Source organism: Molothrus aeneus, chromosome 5 (genome assembly GCF_037042795.1).
Source record: "Molothrus aeneus isolate 106 chromosome 5, BPBGC_Maene_1.0, whole genome shotgun sequence".
Classification (NCBI taxonomy): domain Eukaryota; kingdom Metazoa; phylum Chordata; class Aves; order Passeriformes; family Icteridae; genus Molothrus; species Molothrus aeneus.
The window spans coordinates 15,070,695-15,093,408 of record NC_089650.1 but is presented as its reverse complement, the minus strand read 5'-3'; the positions used below and the strand labels follow the sequence as shown (position 1 = coordinate 15,093,408).

Genomic DNA, 22,714 nt, shown 5'->3' with positions numbered 1-22,714 from the left:
TTATTCTTGATACGACCCAACAGAACTGCACAGAACTCTGGGATTTTCCAACTGTAAATCTTCAGGCAAGAACAAAAAAAAAAAAAGGACATTTCATCACCACTAATGCAACACTCCTGCAGCAGTGGCTGCCTAGGGCTGCAAGAGAGAACTCCAACTGCAAGTGTGCTCACTAGCAGCTAAAACAATTTGCCAATGGTTTTTATGGCTCCTGTTCCTTCTGTTTGGCAAGAGCAGAGGAAGAGTAATTTTCTGGAAGTATTTACATTGATTTTGCAGCTGATGACAACACTCCATCTGCTCTCAGACACTTCAGTGCCTCTGCCAACTTCTTCCCTAATGTGGTGCTTTCTCCAAGCTTTGCCAAGGCTTCTCTTCTTCCTGCACTTCTTCTACCATGTTTGAAGAGGACATTTCAAGTTGAGATGTGAACACCTATCCCATGCCCAAACCACACCTCAGCAGATTTCAAATTAACTCCCCTCTTAAGACCATCATCTCCAGAAGCCTGAGGATGTGGCTGATGGCATCAACAGAGATGGCAAAATCCCTGAAATAAAAAGGTCCAGGCCAACGAGAAGAAGCAGAATTTTAAAAGGACCTAAATGAACTCATTATTTTAAGAAAAGCCCAGAAGTCCTATGGAAATCAAGATTTTCCATGGCATTTAAATATGCAAGCAAGTAAAGCAATATCCTCTCTATGGTAAATAGTGGCCTACCCCAAGAAAATACAAGATTTCAGATGCTTATGCAGCAAGTGCAATTCTACCCACAAAACTTGTGGTGCAAATCAAAGAGAAGGAAGGATTCAGTTTGTACCCATTTGCCCAACAACTTTCCTAGAGTTAAACATCAAAAGAAGCAGCAAAAGTAAATAAAGATTGGGAAGTCTGATTGATTTTTTTTTAACTTTAGGGCATTTATCAAGGCAGAAGCATACACAAGTAACTTGGCTGCTGTCTCCAACTTTTATACAATGATCACACTACCTTGATGCCATGCCTTATCACTCAAGATAAAGTAGTCCTAAAAATGTAAGAGCTCATCTTACAGCATCATATAAGTGAAAAATAACCCCCCAAAAGTCACATACAACATTCTCTCTTTAAGATGAATCCACCACAGGAAAATGGATTGCAAGGTCAGAGATTCCTGAAAACTGACTATGACTTTCAGCCACTCACATAAGAATTGTAAGTATTTAAACCCCCAAGAACTGAGATAAAGAGCATCAGCCTACTCATGTTTCATTTGAAAAGAGGAAAGTATGTTGGTGTGAAATGGCATCCCTAGGAAATAATCCCATCAGGGTAAACGCAGGAAATAAATGCCTTAATCCCTTTTGTATCAGTACATATTTATTAGGCCTGTCCAGAGATAACCAGGATCTGTGCTGTGCAGGTTGGTTTCAACATCTAAAGGTTTTCTCTAGCACAACACCCATCTCAAATTATCTATCCTATTTGCTGACAACCAGAGAAAGAATTTGCCTGTAAACACAGTAATCATTTCTTCTAACAATTTTCCCTTTTCTTCTCATTTCACTGACCACCTAAATAGGAGAAAAAAGTAAATCACAGCACATGAAAAACAGGCACCAGCCTCATTCTACTGCTGCAATTTGTCTTTGTTACTTCAAAAACCCAGGACCACGGTGATAAGCCCAGAAAAACCAATGGATTTGAAATAAGCCTTTTTCTCTTCCAGAACCCCCACAATATGTAAGCAACTTCCTGCTTCAAGTTACAGGCTCAGAGACAAACTGAAAGCTGAAAAAATTTGGAAATAACCAACCTCTTTGCATTTAGGCATTTGACTCAGGTTTGCCTTTGTAGCAAATAAAAGACCAATTCAGCAGTTACATCAAATACAGCAGCTTGTTTTGGCAACCTCGTTTTTAGGAGATCAGATTTAGCTACTCAGCTTTAATACTCTTGGTTTTGAATTAACCATCTGTTCTGTAACATCGAGACAGACCTGGTGAAGTGCAGTGGCAGTCTAAGGGGTCTCGAAGCTAAAACACACAAATACATACATATATATATTTATATATGTGTGTGTATATATATATGTGTGTGTGTATATATATATATATATATATATAATCTGCCCACAGCAGGAAAAAGAGTCCATCAAAATAATAACCAACTCTTCCCAAAAGGACGCTGTAGTGTTGATTTTTCTATCTATTCTGGGGCTTCATTTTACCTAATTACCAAGAGGAACTTGGGCCAACCCAGCACACATTTTAATCAATTAACACAAAAAGGGAACAACTCCTCGAGGCTTCAGAACAAAAAGACTTGCATTTACAACAGCTGTGGGTCAAAGATCTTAATCTGGGTTCTTTTGAGAAGATTGCCAAAAATAAACATGCTTTTCCACTGTAAATTGTCACTGCAAAGGAAATGCAAAATTCTCACATGAAAATATACACTTAGAAAAAGCTCCATAGGCAACAATAGGTATTTTTAAAGTATTGCTGGGAAAATATGGAAGCTTCTTTTTCCCCTTTCAAAAAGATAGATGCAAGTACACAGTTGCTCTACTATTTAAAGTCCCATCAAAAGAAGACTGGATTTCTAAGTGTTGCTGACCAATGAACTTTTAACAAACACTTTAATCAATTGATCCCTTTAAGAGAATAACATCATCAAAAAGCCATTTATTTCAGCAGGCTACCAACATAAATGGCTGAAAGTTGGCTAAAGTGTGCTAAAGAAACACATGACAAGCTCAGAGTTCCCAGATCTTCAAACACCATCTGCATATAAAAAAAGCTCCCAGTAACACCAGTGCATTTCCATGCAGTATCATCAATTGCATGGTTTGCAGCTTATCCACTGCAGGAGGCCCTCCATGATCCAGCAGGTCCTACTCCCACACATGGTCAGTAATGAGGGCTTACAGGTCCCAGACTGCACTTCAGTGACCTCCAGGACCTGCTTACAAGAGCTGCTACAACTGCTTTTACAACAGCTCTGGCCATGAGCCTGCACCTTGGTGTAAGGCTGGCAGCACCCAAACACTACAGGGCTTATTTCAACTCTAAGTATTGCAGCTCCACATCCCAACAGACCCAGCCTCTACTGCAATTAACCCTCCTATTCCCATCTATCTTCTTAAAAAAAAAATTTAAATCCAATCCAAATTCTGTGTTACTCCTGCAGACAACCCCCTGTGCTCACTGCACAGCAGCTTCCCATGGCACAGATGATTGTGACTGCAGAGGTGCTCAGTTCCAGCTCTGCCCACCCCAGCTGGCACAGGGCCACTGGCTGCAGAATCTACGAAATATGTGCATATTCAGAGATCATCACTTTTTAGTAAATAAACTAAGGAGCTAAACCATAAGCTTCCAACACAAGCCAGCAAGCAGTTAAATCAAGTATTGTATTTTACCAAAAACCAGGAAGGGATGCCAAAATAATTCTCAGGAAACCACCTGAGATACCACAGTGACTACAAATTTCTATCTAATCTTGATTTAGAAAACCAAAGTTATCATTAGGGTAGATAACTATTGATGCACATGACCAAACAATCAGCACATGATGCCAGAATACACCACTGTCCTGACATTTCCCTTTTAACTTCCCCTGACTCATGATGTAAGTTCTATTAAATGAACTTTTAATTTACTGGGTTTTAAATTAAGAAACTCATGATTTTGCAATTCAGGTGCCTTTACATAAATAACTAAACACATGCTGTGATATTCAGGTATTTGCCAAAATTTCTAAGAATGGATGCTATAGTTGCTGACTGATTTTGCACAGGTGACCACTCAGAGATAAATCAAAGTTTGCAGGAGTAAGGACACAAAGGAAACTCACTATTCCATCTATCATTGCCTTTCTCAATATTACTTCACCTAGAAGTAAAAAATAATGAAGAATTAATTAATTTGTCCCTTTTTCATAGTATGTTCAAGCATTGCTTTACCAGAAAAGAAAAAAAATCAATTAATTGAAAGGAGGAAAATCAGATTTCCATGAAAAAGGTACTTCAAGCCACCTACTCCACATCAACTACATAAAAATTATATGACAGTACTTGAACAAAAGGGGAACCCTTTCACTCAACCGATAAGAAAACAGCAAAATGGTTTGATCAAGGATTTAATGTCAAGGAAAAAAATTCCAGTGATGTAGCACCTAGTGAAGCACATGGTATTAATCACTTATTCCCCTTCAATTTCATTAAAAATCTCTTCTTCTGTTTCCACTTCAAAGCTTCCAGCTGAAAGCCTGATTTGTCCTGTTGGGTCCAGAGTGGGATGACTCTCTAAATCTCAGCTACCACCAGGGAGTGACAGGTCCCTCTGTGACACAAGTCCACACACATAAAGGAATGCCCACTCTACTATCTCTTGCAAAAGCAAGCTGGTGTGTGAACAAGCAGCCCTGAAATCCTGGATTCATTACCAGGCATGTATTTTTCCCATATCACCTTACTCAAGTATGTGCATAAACATTCCTATAGAATAATCTGTAATTTAACTCCTTGTTAAAAATCTTACCAAATAAATGCATATACTGCATTCTGTTAAAAGTAGTTTGGATAAAAGAGTTTTTCCTTCTCTTCTTTATCACCTCTAATATTTCCTATGTTTATAGATTTTTTCCAACTCAATAATTCATGGGTAATTTCAATATATTGTACATTTATGACAAGTTTCCCTAGAACACAGTTTATCTGCTGCATTCAAGTACAGAATCATTAGATTCCATAGAAAGACCCAGCTCCTGGAAAGCTGAGAACTTACTCTGCAGTTTAGAGGAAGGTCATAATAACTTGCCCTACTCTACCTCTTTAAACAAAGATTCTGCAGCAGCCAGAAAAGAAGATGCAAAGAAAATCCTACATGTTCTGCATTTACCCAACTGAAATGCTGTAAAGATGAGCAAAAAAAAATTTATTTTTTTTTTAAATTACTTACAAGCAAAGATTTATTTACCCCTCTGGCTTAACTGCTGGCAGTATCAGCAAGGCAATCCCATTACAGCTGACAGTGGCTGTGTGGTACAAACACCTCTTAAAGAAAAAGAAAATAAACCAAAAGCCAGAACCCTTCAGGCTGGAAGGAGCTGCTGGAGCCCAGCCTCCTGCTCAAAGCAAGGCCAGTGCTCAATTCAGACCAGGTTGCCTTCACCAGCTGCATCTGAAAACTGACTCAAAGGATGAAGATGCTTCTCTAGAAAATTAAAGCCTTCTTTACGTATGGTCATTAATAATGACATAGATCAGAGAGCTCCCAGTAGCCCTAAGCCACTGACAAACCTTAAATCACTTTCTTTAAATACTTCTACACTTAATGAAGTTCAGAGCCACTGAATGACTCCAGTTTCCCAACGCGTTCCGAGAATTTTTAATACAGTGCAAAAAGTGTCCCCTATTAGTGATGCTGAATCATTTTTAAGCAAGTTGTGCTCACAAATGACTACATCAACACAGGCAGAGCTGGAATGTCAGCTCTGAGGACAACCAGTGTTGACTCCAAGTAAGCAGCTGGTTTTCTCCCAGCCTGGGACAAGGTGGAATAAACCAATTTGAATTTTGTAGAAATAACTTATGTAGGTAAGTTTGCACATTAGTTTTTAATATCAGCCATCACAAATGCTTTGCTGTCCCCTTGATCCAAGACACAGCACAAATAAATCAGTTCCCAGAGACAAATCCAAACAAGCAAACACATAAAAGCAAACTTAGGTAAGTGATTTGTGTCACAAGATTTGTTTGGGGATGATGGCTCAAATTGACTTGTGCCCAATCACTCTTTACCTCACCCTTTACACACATTTCCAATGCTTCAAATAAGCTTTGGCATTTATTAAATGAATGTAAGAGCATCTTACATGAAGATTAACAGATTATTTCCTACATACGGTATATTTTTAATAGCATAAGCTGACAAAGCAACACATTTTTACAGGCCTACATAAATCATACTTTAAGCTTTTTTTCCTCTTCCTTTTCAAATAAAACCCATGTCTGATAAATGTTAATAGAAAAAAAAAAAAAACAAACCTGAAATTTCTCTAAGAAGAGGCAAATGCAGGCACAAATCACCAATTCCCACATAGTCAAGCTCTGCCTCAGGTTCACACATTGTCAAACTGGCAGCAATGAGCAAATAGGTACTAGGAGAGCAAACAATATTGTTAAGAATTTCAGGACATGCTTGGCCTTTGCTTTAATAAAATTAAGTGACGTGAACAAAGCACAGAAAGAACATCTCTCAACAAATCCACAGGGTTCAGTGTGAACAGAAGAACAGACACCATTTGCACCTCAAGAGTGCTAAGAATACAAGGTAACCAGCAGTCAGACACTAATGATGGGCTCAGCATAGCAAAATAGAACCTAGAATTCTTTTTAATAGAACTGATGGAAAAGAATTTCTCAAAGGATATGCCCACCAATTTACTACTGTATTAATTAAGAACAAAAACAAATCAGTAAAAACTTCTAAACTAATACTGATTCTTTATTTTGTGATCACTTTTGAAGTTCTGTATTAATTCTCAACATCAGGAATAAATCCACTGCAGGAAATCATATGACAAAAACGCTATTTTGGAAAAGGACTATGAAAATGAACAAAGTCAAACTACTCAATATCTGCCTTAGCTTTAATGTCTTACTTGAATGTCAGATGTAGTAGAAAGGACCCATGTTGGAGCACTAGAGTTATTTCCTTTTTCCTAGTTCAATAAGCACAGGACTGACTTTATTAAAACATAGCAGGAGTCAGGAGGACAGGGAGAAGAAGAACACAACACAGCAAAATGAAAACAGTGGCTGTACAGCAAGATTATTTTGAACTTCCATCAGAAGAACACACAAACCCTCCCAGAAAGCTCTGTATGCTCACAGAGCACTGGAGCACAGGCATTAGAGTTACTAGCCTGCAGGAAAACTGAAGAAGTTGCAAGAAAAGATGTAAGAACAGTCAGTGGCTTATTTGCCACACAGTATCTGGGTAGCAACTGCTGGATTACACTTGACACCCTTCCCAGCTCCTGGAATTGACAAGGTACAGTAACAATTCATGGCTGCCTCCAATTATCTTGTAACAAATCTGACTCTTCCAGTCAGCTCTCTTCCTAAAAAGATGAACCTTTCCTTGGTACTTGTCCTTTAAAATGTTCAGTATTCCAAAAGAACACCCCAGTTTACATTTCCTTTTGCTTGAGCTTCTTGCTAGCAGAGCAGCTGTACCTCAGCTACGTGCCTACTGTTATCCCACTCGGGGTGCCAGGTAAATCAGCTTAACATCATTGCCAGGCATTTCCCCTCAGTGATGTGACAGCCATAGCACACACGGCCTCAGTGACTCACAGGGTGGCTCACAGGTGGCACTGCTTGGCCATCATCACTCTACAGCTGTGCCTTTGCCACTCCAGCCTGCCTGAGGAGCCTGTCAGGGTGCAACAGAGGCTGTCAAGTTGCTACACAAGTTAATCAAGAACTTGTTCCAGAGCTGGACTTCATTGCAGGGACATTATCCTGGGCATGCCAACAGGCTCGCCCACTGAGAATGGGACATGTACCTTCCAACTGCTGATTTCAGGTCTCATTATTCATCTAGTAGCCATACCTTTTATTTTTACAGGAAAAAAGCCACTGATAAGTAGTGGTCCAATGTCCAAAGGAAGTTCACTCCGTAACCTTGCTCAAACTAAGGTCTGAACTCTGAATGAAGCAACTCATGGCTCCCCCTGCCAATATTAAAATCAGACCAGATATTCCCATCTGCCTTGTACTTGAAATTCCAGCAATAAAGAGGCTCAACATTACTGCTACACATTGTGACATCACCACAAGGGATTTAAATTTTTTTTTTTTTTAAACAAGATCCTTGAACACTTCCAGGAATGGGGCATCCAGAGCTTCTCTGGGCAATCTCTTCCAGTGCCACACCACCCTCACAGGAAAGAATTTCTTCCTAATATCCAATCTAAACTTCCTCTCTATAAACTTGAAGCCATACCCTCTTCTTCCCTCTTGTTTAATTTTCTACTCCATTATAGAACTGTCTTCACTTTACCACATGCTTTATGTCCATGTCAGCAAGAAAAAGAAGGGTATTCTTAAAAATGGTGTATACATTGAATGCTATTCTCATGCATACTGGTCAAGCTGAGGATAATGGAGGTCTTTTGAAATAAAATATAGTTTGTCCAGAGATCACTGTGGACTATCAAAGTAAACCATGCTCAGGAAGCATATAGATTTCCAATTATTTAGGCTTTTGCATATACACTTACAATGACAAGCATGAAGGGCACTGTAAAATAGGAAAGAAATACCCTTGCAGCATATATTTAAATAAATCCAGTCATCCTCTGCTCTGCTAGCCACAGTTAAAGCAAACATATTTTTACAAAAGTTGAGGTAATATTTAAGATTTTTAGAACAAAATAATATTGTTTAAAAATGGCATTGCATTTGTCAAGCATTTAGGAAGCCACAAGACTAAGACAAGAAAGTGTATTTGCCATTTCTTTCTATTTATGTCACATTTTTATCTTACAGTGTGTAAGATAAAATTCAGAAAATGCTAATGACTTTAAAAAAAGGATCAGAATTTACTACACTAGTTTATGCTCAGGGAGGGAAACACAGGGCTCTTGCAGCTGGTAACATTGGTATATACAAATATGAAAATACAGCCAACTGCATTTCCTTACCCTGTGTTGAGGATGGATGTTTTTGTCATGACAAGTAGCGTACATAAAAAATACTTACCTGCCACAGGCACTTTAGTATTAGAGAGCAATAAAAAACCAAAACACTAAGGAATGTGACTGTATTTGACTGTTCTGCACATCTGTAATGGTTAATGTTTCTAAGCAGTCCTGGAAAAATAATGAAAGCTGAAGAATGAAGGGAAAAGCAGCTGATAAATGAAACTAAGCATCTTGTCAAGAAAGATAAAAATGTGGTTAGAGGTCAGTGAAGGACAAGGGGAGGGAGAGAGTGGAAGAATTTTAGAACGTTTCTGGTTGGGCTTCCCTAGAAGGCTAAGGCAGAGAGCTGCCAGAAACAAAAACACTGTCTCTCAAGCAGCAGGGGAAACGAGCACTGACAGGATGTCAGGATCACAACAGGACAGGTGCAAGTTAAACCCAACTCCTGGACAACAGACAGCAAAGTGTTCCCTCTGCTCTGCTCCAAATAGCTCAGCAGCAGAAGAATTGGAGGAATGCTCTGTGCCTGGGAGATGTGACGGGAAAGCACTAGTGTCTTTCCCTCCCATCGAAAACCAAAAGCTGGGCTGCAGCTTAGACGGGCACCTGGAAAGCCACAAAGTCTTGAGAGAGTGTTTAGGAAGCCTGGTGGCAGGGCAGAAAGGAGTGGCAGTGCCATCAGACACACACAGAGAGCACAGGAACGAGTCACTAATGGGAAGTGCTAAAAGAATGGCAGCAGGAGAGCAGCAAGGGTTGGGAAAGAGCCCCAAGTTTCAAAAGGCACACTGTGAATCCAGCATAGAATCACAGAATGCTCTGGGTTGGAAGGGGCCTAAAGACCATCTCATTCCAACCCCCTGCCACAGGCAGGGACACCTGCCACCAGCCCAGGTTGCTGATCAAGGCTGATGAGGAGCTTTGCAATGAGTTACAAACAGAAGACCAGCAACTCCTAACAGACCCAACGCCCCTTCTGTCTTACCAAGAGTTTAAGTAAAACCAAACGCCCCTACTGGAGAACACTTTAAATTGTAATTTCTGGCTGCTGTCAGGAGCCCAGCTCTCTCACAGCCTAGCTAAGGAAGGTGAGCCTCTTCCCCTAATTTCTGCCTCAGAAAAATGACCAACCCACAGCACACAGAACTTGCCGACAGCAAACTCACACCCAGCTCTCCTCCTGTAGCACGCACCACTTCCTAAAGGTATGTGCCTCTTATCTTCCAGCCTTGCCTGCATGGACTGCAAGTTCCTTTGATTCACTAAAACCACAAGGGAGGCAAGCATCAGGCCTAAAGTAGAATATTATCTTAATTCTTGAGTTACGAGACCGGACTGGGTTTTCTAATAGCTGATCACCATCACAGATGTCCATCCTCACTACATCAAAAGCCATCTAAAGACAGTTCTCTGTGGTCTCACACAGGACAGCTTGACCCCAAACAGCACTGCTGTGCTCTGTGTCAAGCTGGTCACTTTCTGGTCTGTTCCTGGGAAATAAGGGAACAGCAGAACTTTGTACATTTCATTTTGTTCTGCTCCCTTCTTCCATTCTTGGAAGAAAAGCCCAAAGACTTTTAATTTATGGTATATTTCAGTTTGAAACAAAGACTAGCTCACAGGACATGAGGGAAGCAGGCAAACTGCTAAGCAAATACATGAACTGCAGTGAAAGAACATGGGTAGTAAAAAAGAAAATTCAATTTCTATTCAGAGTATTTAACTCTTGAATGAACTCTTATGAATTTGTAATTTTCTGCCAGAACTTGCTCACTAGAATGAGTTCTGACAAAAGATTCTGCTACACTCTACCAACTCCTTAAAAAAAACCCAAAAAACCATGTTCCCTTGTATGCTAAATAGCCTTTGTTATCTCTTTGGAGTATCAGGTTACCAATTCCAATCCCATTAGCTGCATGAAAACACTGCATTGTATTCAGTGTGACTGTTCTTTGTTAGTCCCGTGCTCCTCTGTGCCACTTCCACTGCTCAAAATACAGAGTCTCCAACTCAGCTTATTCATAGTTTCTGTCCTTGTCCCCAGTGAAAACAGTGCAAATGCTTGGACTGACTTGGAGGGAGGGATGAAGCCCAGGGCAAACTTGCTAAAAAAAAAACCCAAAAAACCAAAGAAAAAAACAACCCCACAACCACCCCCCCCAAAAACAAACAAACAAACAAAAAAAAAACCAAAAAAACCAAACCAAACCAAAAAACCAAACCAAACAAACAAAAAAAACCAAAACACAAAAAAAACCCACTACAACCACTTCCTGGTGGGCAAGGATAAGGGCATTCAACCACTGCCATATGTTTCTCTCTGGATAGGAATTATTATTCCAGGTACAACTGCTAGTTAATATTGCCAGCTACACAGCTGCAATGGCACATTTAAGCATTTGCTCTCTTGATTCCCAATATCAACTTCTAAATATTATCAGCTGTGGCATCTTCGTACTTTATTCTCCAGGAAGACTCTGACATGTGCAGCCACTGATGAGTTCCTTTTAACTTTCCCTCATATGTCAAATAGAAGAGGGAGAAGAAAGACAAGGACAGACACAGATTTTACAAGCGTCTAAGTGCTTAAAAATGGTGCAATTTAATATGGACCTGGGGGATTTGCATCAGTGAGTGCTCTCCTTCTCTGTTTGCAGGGAAAACCAATTTCTTTATAAATTTCACTTAATGCCACACTAGTCAGAATGAACGTTAGTATCAACCTACTGGATACTTGCTAATAATTCACTAATTGTCAAGATACATGCAGCTTTTATATGGCTTCAAGCTTAGTATTTAAGAAACACAGACTGACAAGCAAATACCTACCTTTTATAAAGCAAGAAATTGCGCTCTGCTCTCAATAATCCCATTTTACTCAGAAGGAGGTAATCACCATCAGCAGAGGCATGGCAGGAGGGAGCGGAATGGAGGAGAGAAAGCAGATCAGATCTGTTGAAGATCTCCAAACAGCCCTGTGACAAGAACAGCACACCCTTCAACCCCCAAAGCCACACTGTCTCCCCATTTCAGCACAGACACAAAACATCTGGCTGCCCAATGGAATCACAGCCTCTCTTTATCCTTGCTCACAAAACTGCTGACTGAGAGTAAAACCTTAAGTTTTGAAAGGTTCTTCCAGAAACTCCGAACTCCTTTCGAACAACAGGTTGGAAACATTGACAAACACTTCAGGAGTCCAAAAATATTTTAGCAAAATACTTCCAGTTCACTTGAAGCAAAAGGAATTTCCAGCTCTGAAGATTCCTGGGGAGAACACAATACAAAGAAAGCACCGAGAGCCTGGCCAGTTTAAAACTGGACCATGCAGAGGCACAGCAAGGTACAGGCTGGAAACGTGTCAGGTACTGTTGCAGGAAGGGAAGTAAAACTCAAGGTTACACCGAGTACAGCTTTCAAAGCAAGTAAATAAATTTAAACTACGATGTCGAGCCTGGAGCAAGGGCAGATGCTGGAAGTCAGTTGCATTACACATTTCCAGAAGTTTCCCTCCCCTTTCTGCTCAAAGGAGTAGTAAGGCATTAAAATCTGACGTCTCAAAATACCATAAAACCATCATGACTACCAACATGGGGAAAAAGAATTCTCCTTTCAAAGGCATAGATGTCATATCACACTACTAAGGAGGGAGCAATACCACAGCAGAGGACAACATTCAAGCTCACCTTTAAAGCTGTGCTGCTTGCTTGCAGGTGAAAAACAAATCCCGGAGTGCCTCACAACTTTTCCAAGCTCAAATATCCTCTTAGCGCATCTGCATGAGCATTTTCCATTGACAAAGAAGGTTAAACCCTCTTAGCTGAAACACACATTGCTCTATCTACAGTGGTCATTCCAATCCTCAAAATTAATGTCAGTCCCACACAGAAAAACTTCAGGGATCTTCACAGGTTATCCATGGATTACTTGTAACTGCTCTGCAAATATTTCCTCTGAGTTCCACTATCTGGGACCACATAGAACACACAGACCATGATATGAAGATTCAGTTGGCAACAACTGGTGTAGACGTGTCTTGCACAGCAGACTCCAGTACTGGAATTTAAGTAAAAACGTAGCTTATAACACTTGGAATTGGCAGCATCCTCCTGTATGATAATGCAGTACACTGGAGTTTTTTTAGTTACTGTGGATGAAGTTGTGAAGTGTTTCCCCAAACTCAATTTGAAAGAGCACAATGCAATTGGCTGCAATGTAACTTTACTGCTCATGTTTTGGAGCTGAAATTAATCCAGTAATGTATATCACCACCTTTGGAGACACAAGTGATCAACAGATCACTCTCTGTGAACTATCCCGTACATATGGGGGAAAAAAAAATCTTTTTATAAATATTTACTCATTTAAATTACAGCTCTATCTTGCTACCCACACAGAGGAGACTACAGAGATGACCGTCCATCCTCATTACCATTCCTCCCTTCTTGTGCTAAAGATAGCATGGAGAGTAAAAATAAATAAATCCTCAACAGCATTAGGAATTAGACAATGTCATGTTGAAAGATACCCCAGATGAGGAGCCTTATCTCTCCTGGCTGGCTGGGAGGGCAGGGGGGCTCTGACCCACAGAAGGGAGGTAGCACTTAAGCCTCCCCTAGGTGGTCTCTTGCAGCAGGCTCTACTCCCAGCTGTAATTGCTCCTCAGTCCTAACGGGATGCCTGACCACTCTGGAACAGTTCAGCAGAGTATTTAAACAGATGGATGGTACAGGCCACTGGAACAAACCCCATTTTTCCCTGGCTGCAGCTCTCTTTCAGTGCATTCCTTTGAAGTCTGTGCCACTGAGGAATCAACAACAGCTGAGAAACATGTGTTATCATACAACACCGAGCGCAGCCACAGCACTGCACAGCAAGATGCTTTTGTGCAATAATCCTGCACTACAGCAAGCATTACAGGGTCTTTTGGTGTGGGTGAGCCCATTTTCCAAGCACAAGAAGAAAGTAAACAGATTCCTCCCTTCTTAAGGAGTGACTCAAAAGCAGAAAGGTGAATTACACAGATTTCTCAAGCGCCTGCCAGCTGAAAGCTCACAGTGCCTGTCTCCTAGAGTCCTCTCAGACACATTAAAACTCTCCATATTTATATCATCACAAAGATGACCAGATGCTTGCAGAGACACGAGTGAAGTAACAACCCAAAGGGGTCTGCAGTTCCCCTGGCAGATGTGACAAACCCCTGTATCTACAGCTTGAACACACCTTCCTTTCCCAAGCAGGATAAGTTCTGTGATCTCAACTTCACAGGTGACAAACTGGAGAGAGACTGAGCAGGATGGCACCGCTCAGCACACACAGACCACTCAACCCCCTCCCCGCACTTTATCAGCACAGAGAGAGATAACATACAGCCCTCAGAATAGCCAAGGGAGAAAACACCATGACCATCCCCTTATCAGCCAGGAAAACCACTCCTGTCAAAGGCATGAGATCACCACATGCTTTGAAGGGGAATGGGAAGGGTAGGAAGAATTAGTTATTTATGAAACTGAATTTGAGACTAGATTTGCTGTCCAGATTCAGAAGCACAGAGCTGGCTATGTGCATATACAGGAGGAGAGCAAGTTATAAACACATAACACATATATACACACAAACACACCTATACTTGCCCAGTAACAACTGTCTACAGAACCAAGTATCATTTTCACTGGAGAAAAGCAACAGGTCAGAGCCTCACATTTACGAAGTACCCCACTCTCAAATATTACAGGAAGGCAGGCATTGAGATTATAACAAATCTCATCACACTGTAAAGTCCCAACCCCACCATGAAAAAAAAAAAAATACAGGAAAACACAGGCTTTCAAAAAAGCCTGAGAAAACCCAAAAACATTTACATTTAGTGTCAAGATAGAAGTCTTAAAGACTTAAAAACCCAAGCAAAACCCCTAAAATTAGAAAGCAAACACACCGGTGGACTAAGCTAAGTTCATAATTACAGACCTCACAAAATAAAATTACCAGGAACAACAAGCATCACACTGAGGGGGGTCCTCAGCCCAGTTCCCACAGCACCATTTTCCACCCTGCAATTCAGTTTAACAGTTTCTTTCTGGAGAGGTCAGTCCTTCATAGTCAGCTTGAGGCAGACTTAAGGAACCATAGAAAAAGCATGCACTGATACCGTCAGAGATATTCAGAGGATAAAAATAGCCCCAGTCTCAAAACCTTTGCAGCAACGTAAAAATCCAGTGTTGCTCCAAATAAACGGTGATGCTCAAGATCCCTACAACTTTCCAAGAATGAGTATCAGCATGAGCCAAACTACCACCAGATAAGCAATCAGAACGACAACTGAACATTTACATGCAATTATTCTTATAAATCAGATGAAAAAGCACTTCAGAGAATGGGGGCAAACTCAGTATCCCGAGGGGTGCAGGCAGCTTAGGCAGGAGGTGACACTGCCCTGCGATGGCAGACGCAGGAGCAGAACCCATCAGCCTCAGTGCTCAGCTCCGCACTTTCAGCAACTCAATCTCCTCCATTGCTTTTCAGAGCTTCCCTCAAACAGATTTTAAGAAGGTATATTAATCAACTCAATTTGGCTCTTCAGAATTATTGCTGGTGTTTCCAGCAATGGTTTGAAGTAGTTTTGAAAGACCTAAACTTCTTGGTAAATATGACTTGGTATTATTTCTCTCCTCCTATTTCCCACTATGCCAAACTTTATCATCTCCAGGAAAGATTAAAAACAAGATTAATTCAAACAATGGATCAAATTCTAATGGACTCCCAAAGGTGGAAAGGATGGAGAGATTACTCAACTGTAAGAAGTGAATCATCTTTATCTCTCAGTTGTCCTAAAGGGCACACAACTAAGTACAAGGAATCCCAAGCAGTCATTTCAGTTCCCTCAGCAATTCATTCCATATCAAAAATACTTTTTGCTCTAAGACTCAGAGAAGTACTTCCAATTTCACGTCTAGCCTGCTTTCCAATGAGATATCATCAAACAAAAAGTTAATCCGAAATTAAATTTTCTCTCTTCTCTAAAAAAAAGCAGGGGAAAAGTAAGGCTGATTTTATTTGCAGTTCGGCCACGTGGTGTTTTGGACTTTTGGAAGAGTATCTATCAGAAGAGGCAATGTAACAGAAGGAAGAACCACCCCCAATCAAAAGAGTTGACAGTTCATTCGCAAGCTACGTACTCTCTACTGAAAAAGACAGAGCCCTTTACTTTCACAGCACTTAACACCACCGCACCGCGCCCAAACCCAATTAGCAGGGAGCCTGAACGCCCTTAAACAGGTGTCTTGCACGAATCATTAGGCAATTGATTCGCTCGCTCTCCACAGCCCGGCAAACACTCAATTTCAACGTGTGATACTGACCAGAGCTGAGGCAGAAACTCACAGGTCCGAACCTGGCTTCCTAAACCCCCGACAGCACTTTCTGCCACAGATGAGAGCAGTTTCCAGCGGTTTTGTTAAACGTGTCAACCTCCGACACACCTGCAGGCGTGACAGGTGTAATTCCAAAGGGGTCACCGGAATCTGTGACCTTCCCCCGCCTCCTGATTTCCCACACTGACGAAACCCACGAGCAACACTGAAATGCAGTTTAGGACTGCGTTTAAATCACCATTCTGCTGGACAGAAAACAGGCTAGCACACACCGGACTAGCACAACCCCAAACCGGACCCTGGAGCAGACCTCCCCAGCACCACTCCGGAGCTGGAGAAAGCAAGAAGCAGAATCCATTTCCTTACCCTTTAAAGTTCATGCCTCTGTATTGTCCTACCGCACTGTATTTGCTTAAGCTTTTCTCATCAATAGTACCCCACGAAAAAAAAAAAAAAACCCGAACCAAAAAGTCTTATGCATTCCCTGCCGGCAAAACACATTTTCTTCTAATCTTTCTTCTTACTGGGGAAGAAAAAGAGAGAGGGAGGGGTTGGGGCAGGAATAAAAGAGATTAATCGTGAAACAAACCGGCACTGCCCGAAGAAGGGGAAGAAGAAAAAAAAATACCAAAACAAACAGTCCACGTAGCAAAAGGAGAAAAAATGAAAAGGAGAAAAATAGGCTTAATTTTCTTTCCGGTGACAGGAAGAGAAGGGGAAAGAAAACTACTACAAAGATTTCCCTGTGTAAGAAAAGTAGGTTTTGAATTCCCTTCCTCAAGGACACCGAAAAATATCCCTTACTTTTCCACGCGATGCCCAACGGATGCCAGGAGAGAGGAAAAGCCGGAGGAAGCCGGGGAAGTAGCGAAGGAAGAAGCCAAAGGACAGAAGCGAGTACGAGAGGGCTGGGAAGAGGCGAGAGGGGGAACGGCAGAGCCGAAAACGCCAAAAAAAAAAACCCCAGAAACAACAGAAAAAGAAACAAAAAAAAAAAAACTCAAGAAAATCCGAGGGGAGATGGGAAACGGGCGAGAGGGACGGGAAAGTTGGCGAGCGAGGAGGAGGCAGGGAAGGGTCACAAACCCCCCAGCGGGGACGAGCCAGGAGCTGCCGGAGAGGGGACGCAGAGCCGGGAGAGCGAGCGGGGGACAGAGGGAAGGAGCGGGGCAGGGGAACTGGGGAGTAGCACTTACCGCCCGTCCCCTCGCTCGCTGCGCCGGCAGCGGCTCCGGGCGCCCGTCCCGCGGTGGCTCCGGGGCAGCGCCAGCGGCCGCCGGCCCCGCCTCGCTGCCCGCGGGGGGCGGCGCGGCCGGAGCAGCGCCCGGGGCTCGGCGCGGCCCTGCCCCGCTCCTCCCCGCCGCGGGGCTGGGCGGGCGGCAGTGCGGGGAGGGATGCGGGGGGCCTCCGCCTCCTTCCTGCCGCTGCCTCGCTCCCCTTCACCGGGGGAGACATGTAACGGAACTGGGGCGCCAGCACGGCATTGTGGGAGCTCTTAAAGCCGCAGCCGCCCCCGCCGCCCCGGGCCCGGCCCGGCAACCTCGGGAGGCGGCGGCGCTGCAGCCTCGCCTGAGTGGAGCCCCCGGAGCCGTGCCCGGCACCGAGAGCTGCCTCCACCGGCTCAGGCGCTGCAGCCTCGCCTGAGGGGAGCCCCCCGAGCCGTGCCCGGCACCGGAGCCGCCGCTGCCGCCTGCGCCGGCTCAGGCGCTGCAGCCTCGCCTGAGGGGAGCCCCCCGAGCCGTGCCCGGCACCGAGGGGCTGTGGGAGCTCGGGGCCGCCCGCCCTCCTCCACACCCCCTCCCGAAGCACAGGGCGAGCCCCGGAGACCTCGGATTACTCTGTGGTTTTCCACGAGATTTTTTTTTTTTCCTCCCCCCCCCACTATTGTTTCTGGAAGAAACAAGAATGCCTTTGGTGCTTGTTTGAACCGGGATGCGGGAAGCCGACAGGCAGTGTTCTGTGTTGTTGCTGATTTGGATTTTGATGATGGAAAATTCCCCGGAAAAAAAAATTAAAAAGTCATAAACCTCAGAGCAGCAAAGACTGAAGGCGGCTGTTTGGGGCAAAAAGTTTTGGGTATGAAGTTTTAATCAGTTTTGGGAAAATGACCATTAAAAAAACCTGAAATCTGTTTGGAAATGAACTTCAGCGCTGTGATGCACAGGCATTTTTCGCTGTCTGCAAACGCTGGCGCAGGGTCTGCGCTCAGTTCCCAGCAGCTGCAGCAGCAGAGCAGCAGCAGTCAGTCCCAGCTCTTCGCTGGGCTTTTGGCCTTCCCAAAACTCCTTGTGCCATGTCCAGGACACGCTGGTCATTTAAAGAAGAGTCTCATCAAAAAAACATTTAATAGCATTTAAAGAAGAGTCTCACCAAGAAAACGTTTTTTCTTCTTTGTGTTATCATTATTCCTCTTGCGGTTTTGAGCATCCCGAAGTGTTCCTATAGAGGTTTTTTTTGTAATTCCTGATCCTTCAGAGGAGAGCAGGGTTTTGCTTCCATGCAGGGTGCTGCTTCCACACAACTCTGTCCTGGTGCTACACATTTTCAAGAGTACTAGCATAACTTCAGTTCAGATACAAGCAAATAAATATTTGTGAGATCTGGGCTTGGGGATGTTTGTACAAATATTCCTAGTAGGTCTGAATCTTGGGTTATGATCACATCTTTCTTAGTGGGTTCATTTTGCTAAGCAGAGTTTTTGTAAGCACACCTCCAAAGTTCCTGCTGAAAAAAAGGCTTCAGAAGGCTTCACTTTTATTTCTTTGTTTAGAGTTTTTTATCCTCTTTTACAGGAAGAGGTGCTAAGCAGTCTGTGAGAAAAGCCTTAAGCACAACATGAAGTAGAGGTTGTAAAAATTGGATTATTCTGTTGGGGACCATGTGCTTTCTGTGGTCAGTTAAACACACACACTCACCTTCAGTTTAAGAAACTTAAAAAAAAACGTCACTTGAGGGATGAAAGGAAAAAGGAATGGTGCTGATGACCAGTTCTGTACTCTACTGGATGAGATTTGTTTGCACTAAGCATCTTTTACTATGAATTTCAAGAATGTCAGGCAACATCCTAAAAGCTTGATGCATTTTCTAGGTAGATTCTTTGTTGCCAAATATTTAACCAACTATACCTCCAAGATGCTGCTGTTCTCAGAATATACTACTGCTTCCATTTGTTGTTCATGAAGCCTGTAAACACAACAGGAGCTGTAAAACTCATGGATGAAATTTTTCCAAAATTCAGGCTTCCTAGGGACTCTTATGGAGTGAATGACCTGGGAAGCTATTGAAGCTATATGACCTGGGAAATTATTGTTCGGAGGAGAAAAGCCTTTTTGAAAGAGTTAATGGTTTACTGAAAACAAGTACTTGATAGGTCATCGAGTTTGTGTTTGCCCGCTTCAGGTGTTCAGAACTGGGGGCCACAACATCAAACATCGAGTTTTCTATTCAAAGTTCACTCCCCTATTAGTTTCTCAAGCCCAACAAATAATTTCTATACACTTTTTGTGTACTTTCCTGTGAGAAAGTTTAGTAAATGAAAAATACCCCTTTAGATAAAGAGGAAAAATTAATGGCCACAATTAAGAGATTTCTGAATATTCAGCACATGCACAACAAGGCATAAAATGTTTATGTTCAGTGTTTTTGTGGTGTTTGACTTGCTGGCTGAGCATTGGCATTTTTAATATTCTAATGTCTTATTTCTTCCTATTTCCCTTCTGCAATTTGGTTATGAAGTCACCAAAGGGAACACATTTCCGCTGCTTCAAAATAGCATTTGTGAATTTTTCAGAGCAATTTTTACACAATTTTTACACAAGTTTGATATGACAGGACGTCCAGAGAGGGCATCAAATACATTTTCAAGAGTGATTTTGTACATCAAAAATGTAACTGTTTGGAAGGTGAGGTGGTGGCAAAAAGAGAAAATCGAATTTCTGTGTTGCTTCAATTACATAAATTTGACCAAGAATTTGACCAAGGCTAGCACAGGGAACATGACAGTGGTCATTTAAGCAAAAGGGGGAGAATCAGGCTCCAATCCAGCCATGAAATGGGGCTAAAATGGTACAAATACCTCCCTTATGTAACAGAGCAGTCCAGCTGCTCTTTTTGTGAAAGAACAAGATGCCTTGTTTTCCTAGAAAATTGGTTAGGAAGATGTTACAGAGCAATGCTAAATTGTACCAGCCAAGGGCAGGACTTTGTGCTGGTGCAGGGTGACTCTGCTGTGTCAGTTCTTCACTCCTGGTGCCCACCCCAATCACTTCTTAACTTGCTTACTTTTAATGCGATCCCAAATAATTTGAGTCACATTCACCTTCACTCAATCCTTTTTCCACACTTTGCAGGAGGAGGGTAAGGAGGATCTAGCCAGAGAAGTTTTCAGATCTGTAGGAAAGCAATTTTCCCATAAAGATCCTGCTTTGGTTTTGCCACAAGGGTAATTTAGGTACCCCAGGAAAGGAAGTAAGACACCCTTTGGATTCTAGTTGCACAGGGAATTCCTTACACCACACAGCCACACACATGCAGAGCCTTACACATATGTTCTTAATGAGCACAGAAAGGAGAAAATAAACCCACATGCCTTTTGGTTATGTAAGTTTTCCAAGAATGATGCCTTTTTGACCAAAACTAAGAAGAGAATGTTCCTGAGGTTCCTTAATTTCCTCCTCTCCTCGATCTAGCAGCAGCTACCTCTGCCCTTGCCACTGTCATTTCACCTTGAGAAATGCAGTGTCTCGGTGGGCCCTTCAAATTCAATCCAGACTATAAAATCCGGCTCATTGAGAACAGAAACAGCTCTGTGTGACCAGTGACAAGTGATCAGCACTGCTTTCACTGTCATAGGTTTGCAGGAAGCTCTTCATGGTCAGAACAGAACAAACTCTATCTCTGCAAATGCTTTCTAGAGGAAAAGCAGGGCTGGATCCAGCAAATTCTTTACCTGTGTACATATATCCGAGCATGTGAATAGTCTCAGTGGGACTGCTTGCATGATCAAAGTTAGGCATGTGCTTAAGTACTTTGCTGAATTGGGTCCATAGGAAATAAATCTGAACTGATACCCAACAAGCAGAAAAACAAGCTAATTTGGAGTGGGGTTAATTTATGTCCAGTGGTGTATTTGATTAACTGTAAAATGAACATTTCAAGAGGCTGGTTTCTTTTAAAATAGAGCTGCTGTCTGATATTCAGGGGAAGCAAACAAACATCAGATTAAAATTTAAGTGCATTCTTCAAACTCTTCTTAGTTTTGTTTTCCTTTTCAGTTAATATTTATTTCTTGCAGCCTGAGGAGCAATAATTCTTGGTTGTTTCTCTTCTGTGTTTTCTAGGTCTTGCCTTGCTGTGCATTGAGTATGAATGATGTGCTGTGTTTGATATACAGAAAAATGCAACTTCAGTCTTCAAATGGTTGAAATTCAAAAGACGGATATTCTAAGATGGGAAATAGGTTCTATTTCTGTTTCACACAGCAGATTCTGGGTACTCACAGAGACTGCAGATTTCAAGACTCGGCTCTGTGGAAGAGATCCAAATGAGCTCAAAAAAGAATCCCAAACCGAATTCTTCCCCTTTCTTTCTGACCTGGATGTGAATGTTAACTCATATTAACTAGGGAATTAGCCTTGAATAAGGAATCAGAGCAAATTTATTTTTGTTGTCAGTACAAGCAGTAACTCTCCCAGTTCCTGGGTCCAGCCTAAGCACAGTATGAATATATTCAGGGATAGTTACAGTTCTGGCAGGCAAGATACTCAATATTCATGAGTGTGGCTCTTCTGTTTATTTCACAGGAATGGGAATCAGGTGAGCCTGGTTCTATCTGTTCATCAACAAATGTTTTTTTTCCTCTGATTTTTCTTGATTAATAGAAAGTAATCTTCTTCCTTCAGGGATAGACCAGTTCACTCAAGTTAGAGGAAGATGTTAAAGTCTAAAGTGGGGGAATGTTACAGATGAGTGAAACATTACTAGCGGACCTCACCCTTGTGCATTGGCCATAAGATTATAAGATTTGGATGAACACCTTAAACCAGTTTTTAAAGGCCTGTTTAAATCAATAGTTATCTGGAATGGCTGATAGTAAACCATAATTTTTAAAGTATTTTTCTTAAAGTTCTGTCTTCTGTAGATCACTGCACAAGTCTTGGATTTCATTAGAGAAAAAAAGTAAGTTTGTAGTTGCCATGGTTGCAAAGAAACGCAAGAAAGATGTGAACCTTGACAATTCTGGAACCAAAATGCAAATAAGAGGAAATCTAAATGTCTTTTGATAAAGGAGGAGAAATTACTAATATCAGTCTTCGGACATTTAATTTGAACATAATGACAACAAAAATGCTCCACCATTTAAGTTTTATGCAAGTACTTTGATTCACCTTTTCACCAAGTCCTGGAAAGAAATACCACTCTAAATGTCAAGAAATTCAGAAGAGAGAAAATTATGTAGTGTGGCCCTGAGAAAGTGACCAGATATCAGCTAAAACAAATTAATATGTCTATGGGGACTTGCATCTCTCTTGCCTGGAAGACCTAGATGGTGGCAGAACCATTGCACCAAGCAAGGACTGAGAAACCATCTGAAGATCAAACTGCCTACAATGAGTCTTCTGTTGAAGAGTTGGCTCAGGAGAGAAAA

General features: G+C 42.1%; 1 protein-coding gene across 2 annotated transcripts in view; it reads right to left on the bottom strand.

Moving 5' to 3' along the window:
- The window catches only part of RASSF8 (Ras association domain family member 8), a 69,583-nt gene extending 52,216 nt beyond the window's left edge, over window positions 1-17,367 (bottom strand). Inside the window, exon 1 of one of the 2 annotated variants that reach the window (XM_066550041.1) lies at window positions 17,265-17,367. The gene's annotated coding sequence lies outside the window, so the exon portion shown is untranslated. Of the gene's footprint in view, window positions 1-11,527; window positions 11,547-17,264 lie in introns of those variants that run through there. The other variant, XM_066550042.1, reaches the window with a different exon arrangement.
- Window positions 17,368-22,714: the final 5,347 nt, after the last annotated feature.